This window comes from Labrus bergylta, chromosome 9, assembly GCF_963930695.1.
Source record: "Labrus bergylta chromosome 9, fLabBer1.1, whole genome shotgun sequence".
Lineage (NCBI taxonomy): Eukaryota > Metazoa > Chordata > Actinopteri > Labriformes > Labridae > Labrus > Labrus bergylta.
In genome coordinates, this window is record NC_089203.1 from 2625310 (window position 1) to 2631266 (window position 5957).

Sequence of the window (5957 nt, forward strand, 5' to 3'; positions counted from 1 at the left end):
TCACAGGTGAACTACAAGATCACAGGAGAACTACAAGATCACTGGAGAACTACAATATCACAGGAGAACTACAAGATCACTGGAGAACTACAAGATCAAATGAAAACTACAAGATCACATTAGAACTACAAGATCACAGGTGAACTACAAGATCACAGGAGAACTACAAGATCACTGGAGAACTACAAGATCACAGGAGAACTACAAGATCACTGGAGAACTACAAGATCACATGAAAACTATAAGATCACAGGAGAACTACAAGATCACAGGAGAACTACAAGATCACATGAGAACTACAAGATCACAGGAGAACTACAAGATCAAATGAAAACTACAAGATCACTGGAGAACTACAAGATCACAGGTGAACTACAAGATCACAGGAGAACTACAAGATCACTGGAGAACTACAAGATCACAGGAGAACTACAAGATCACTGGAGAACTACAAGATCACATGAAAACTATAAGATCACAGGAGAACTACAAGATCACAGGAGAACTACAAGATCACTGGAGAACTACAAGATCACATTAGAACTACAAGATCAAAGTAGAACTACAAGATCAAATGAAAACTACGAGATCACATTAGAACTACAAGATCACAGGAGAACTACAAGATCACATTAGAACTACAAGATCACAGGTGAACTACAAGATCACAGGAGAACTACAAGATCACTGGAGAACTACAAGATCACAGGTGAACTACAAGATCACAGGAGAACTACAAGATCACTGGAGAACTACAAGATCACAGGTGAACTACAAGATCACAGGAGAACTACAAGATCACAGGTGAACTACAAGATCACAGGAGAACTACAAGATCACAGGAGAACTACAAGATCACAGGTGAACTACAAGATCACAGGAGAACTACAAGATCACTGGAGAACTACAATATCACAGGAGAAATACAAGATCACTGGAGAACTACAAGATCAAATGAAAACTACAAGATCACATTAGAACTACAAGATCACAGGTGAACTACAAGATCACAGGAGAAATACAAGATCACAGGAGAACTACAAGATCACTGGAGAACTACAAGATCACATGAAAACTATAAGATCACAGGAGAACTACAAGATCACAGGAGAACTACAAGATCACATGAGAACTACAAGATCACAGGAGAACTACAAGATCAAAGTAGAACTACAAGATCAAATGAAAACTACGAGATCACATTAGAACTACAAGATCACAGGAGAACTATAAGATCACAGGGGAACTACAAGATCACATTAGAACTACAAGATCACAGGTGAACTACAATATCACAGGAGAACTACAAGATCACTGGAGAACTACAAGATCACATTAGAACTACAAGATCAAAGTAGAACTACAAGATCAAATGAAAACTACGAGATCACATTAGAACTACAAGATCACAGGAGAACTATACGATCACAGGAGAACTACAAGATCACATTAGAACTACAAGATCACAGGTAAACTACAAGATCACTGGAGAACTACAAGATCACTGGAGAACTACAAGATCACATTAGAACTACAAGATCACAGGTAAACTACAAGATCACAGGTAAACTACAAGATCAAATGAAAACTACAAGATCACTGGAGAACTACAAGATCACAGGTGAACTACAAGATCACAGGAGAACTACAAGATCACTGGAGAACTACAAGATCACAGGAGAACTACAAGATCACTGGAGAACTACAAGATCACTGGAGAACTACAAGATCACAGGAGAACTACAAGATCACTGGAGAACTACAAGATCAAATGAAAACTACAAGATCACTGGAGAACTACAAGATCACAGGTGAACTACAAGATCACTGGAGAACTACAAGATCACTGGAGAACTACAAGATCACAGGAGAACTACAAGATCACTGGAGAACTACAAGATCACATGAAAACTATAAGATCACAGGAGAACTACAAGATCACAGGAGAACTACAAGATCACTGGAGAACTACAAGATCACAGGAGAACTACAAGATCAAAGTAGAACTACAAGATCAAATGAAAACTACGAGATCACATTAGAACTACAAGATCACAGGAGAACTACAAGATCACATTAGAACTACAAGATCACAGGAGAACTACAAGATCACTGGAGAACTACAAGATCACAGGTGAACTACAAGATCACAGGAGAACTACAAGATCACTGGAGAACTACAATATCACAGGAGAACTACAAGATCACTGGAGAACTACAAGATCAAATGAAAACTACAAGATCACATTAGAACTACAAGATCACTGGAGAACTACAAGATCACAGGAGAACTACAAGATCACAGGAGAACTACAAGATCACAGGTGAACTACAAGATCACAGGAGAACTACAAGATCACTGGAGAACTACAAGATCACAGGTGAACTACAAGATCACAGGAGAACTACAAGATCACTGGAGAACTACAATATCACAGGAGAACTACAAGATCACTGGAGAACTACAAGATCAAATGAAAACTACAAGATCACATTAGAACTACAAGATCACAGGTGAACTACAAGATCACAGGAGAACTACAAGATCACTGGAGAACTACAAGATCACAGGAGAACTACAAGATCACTGGAGAACTACAAGATCACATGAAAACTATAAGATCACAGGAGAACTACAAGATCACAGGAGAACTACAAGATCACATGAGAACTACAAGATCACAGGAGAACTACAAGATCAAAGTAGAACTACAAGATCAAATGAAAACTACGAGATCACATTAGAACTACAAGATCACAGGAGAACTATAAGATCACAGGGGAACTACAAGATCACATTAGAACTACAAGATCACAGGTGAACTACAATATCACAGGAGAACTACAAGATCACTGGAGAACTACAAGATCACATTAGAACTACAAGATCAAAGTAGAACTACAAGATCAAATGAAAACTACGAGATCACATTAGAACTACAAGATCACAGGAGAACTATACGATCACAGGAGAACTACAAGATCACATTAGAACTACAAGATAACAGGTAAACTACAAGATCACTGGAGAACTACAAGATCACTGGAGAACTACAAGATCACAGGTGAACTACAAGATCACAGGAGAACTACAAGATCACTGGAGAACTACAATATCACAGGAGAACTACAAGATCACTGGAGAACTACAAGATCACTGGAGAACTACAAGATCAAATGAAAACTACAAGATCACATTAGAACTACAAGATCACAGGTGAACTACAAGATCACAGGAGAACTACAAGATCACATGAGAACTAAAAGATCACATTAGAACTACAAGATCACAGGTGAACTGCAAGATCACAAGAACTACAAGATTACAGGAGAACTACAAGATCACAAGAACTACAAGATCACAGGTGAACTACAAGATCACAGGAGAACTCCAAGATCACAGGAGAACTCCAAGATCACAGGAGAACTACAAGATCACAAGAGAACTACAAGATCACAGGAGAACTACAAGATCACAGGAGAACTACAAGATCACAAGAACTACAAGATCACAGGTGAACTCCAAGATCACAGGAGAACTCCAAGATCACAGGAGAACTACAAGATCACTGGAGAACTACAAGATCACAGGAGAACTACAAGATCACAAGAACTACAAGATCACAGGTGAACTATAAGATCACAGGAGAACTCCAAGATCACAGGAGAACTACAAGATCACAGGAGAACTACAAGATCACAAGAGAACTACAAGATTAAAGTAGAACTACAAGATCAAATGAAAACTACAAGATCACATTAGAACTACAAGATCACAGGAGAACTACAAGATCACAGGAGAACTACAAGATCACATTAGAACTACAAGATCACAGGTGAACTACAAGATCACAGGAGAACTACAAGATCACTGGAGAACTACAAGATCACAGGAGAACTACAAGATCAAAGTAGAACTACAAGATCAAATGAAAACTACGAGATCACAGGAAAACTATAAGATCACAGGAGAACTACAAGATCACATTAGAACTACAAGATCACAGGTGAACTACAAGATCACAGGAGAACTACAAGATCACTGGAGAACTACAAGATCACAGGTGAACTACAAGATCACAGGAGAACTACAAGATCACTGGAGAACTACAATATCACAGGAGAACTACAAGATCACTGGAGAACTACAAGATCACAGGAGAACTACAAGATCAAAGTAGAACTACAAGATCAAATGAAAACTACAAGATCACATTAGAACTACAAGATCACAGGAGAACTACAAGATCACAGGAGAACTACAAGATCACATGAAAACTACAAGATCACAGGAGAACTACAAGATCACAGGAGAACTACGAGATCACATTAGAACTACACGATCACATAAAAACTACGAGATCACAGGAGAACTACAAGATCACATGAGAACTACAAGATCACATTAGAACTACAAGATCACAGGTGAACTACAAGATCACATGAGAACTACAAGCTCACATTAGAACTACAAGATCACAGGAGAACTACAAGATCACAGAAGAACTACAAGATCACACGGGAAAAACATACAAACAACATGTTGCTTTGACTCTCTGAGAATGATTTGTTGTTCATTTTGACGGCCCCTGTTTTGACATAATGATGATGAAGTGATGAAAAATACGATCAGGAGTCTGTATGTAGAGTTTTATTTTGAAATCGACTGGATGCTCTTTACACTTCCTTGTCTGACTTCCTGTCCAGGTCGATCTATTCTGTTCAGCTCATACATAATCTCATAATGTATTGTATTGCTTGTAGACAAGCAGCTTGAGAAAAAGTTGGTATAGGAAAGATGTCAGTAACTTTATTTGGTGTTTGGGAGACCAAAGCAAGTTTTATTGCATGCATTAATTGAATTATGCTATTACTTAAATCATTTATTAAGAAGACATTCAATTCAATATAGACATATATTTGTTGTATATATATATATATATTGTTTTGAACTGTAAAAATAGCCACAAATGACATGATTTATATCTTTGAAGATGCCAGAACTGGTCTGGAAGTGATCAGGTTGTAGAGACTCCCATGGTTCTCCAGAGCGCTGAAGACGTATCAGGAGGAGGAGCTGCTGATGTCACTGCGACACAAGATGAACTCGCTCCACCCTGAATCTCCTCTCATCCCAATTTTCTCAGACCAAACCATTTTGTTCTCCTTCACCACCATCTCCTCCTCTCTAATTCTCCTCATCCCTCTCTCCCTCTCTCCCCATTTCCCATCTCCTTCACTCTCTCTGATAAGAGCCTGTTCTCTTTGACATCTCAGTCTGACTCCATTACAGCTAATAGAGAGAGGCCATCTTGCTGCTAGCACTTCACACACACACACACACACACACACACACACACACACACACACACACACACACACACACACACACACTCACACACACATATACACGAGGTATCAGAGGCCCCAGAGGGTTCTGGGGAAAAAAACCTTGTGAAAATGTCTGTGTAGTGGCCAAACTTTTCAAACCCTGCTTTAAAGATTTCAGCTCAGTACAATATCTCACTTCTCCTGATTACATTATGGCTCTGTATGATTTAATACTGATGCTGTAGCTGCTTACAGACTGCAGTTCTGCAACAGTGATGGAACAAAGCTCTGCCAATACGATGAGCACAAAGCAAGAACTATTCTGGAAAATTCCAAGTGACCAAGTGGGAGGAGTGATGATGCTCTTCTTTATGATTTATATTCATGAGAATGTTCTTCCTTTTTCCATAGCGTTCTTTCCCATCATGTTCGCCTCCTGAGACCGCTGACAGGGAACAACTTCAGAACCAGAATCAGAATCAGAATCAGAATCAGAATCAGAATCGGGGTTTATTGCCAAGTACATTTACACATACAAGGAATCTGACTTGGTGTATTGGTGCTAAACAATTAACAAGGAAATAAAACAGAACTAGCAACAACTTAAATAATACAGTATAAGAAGA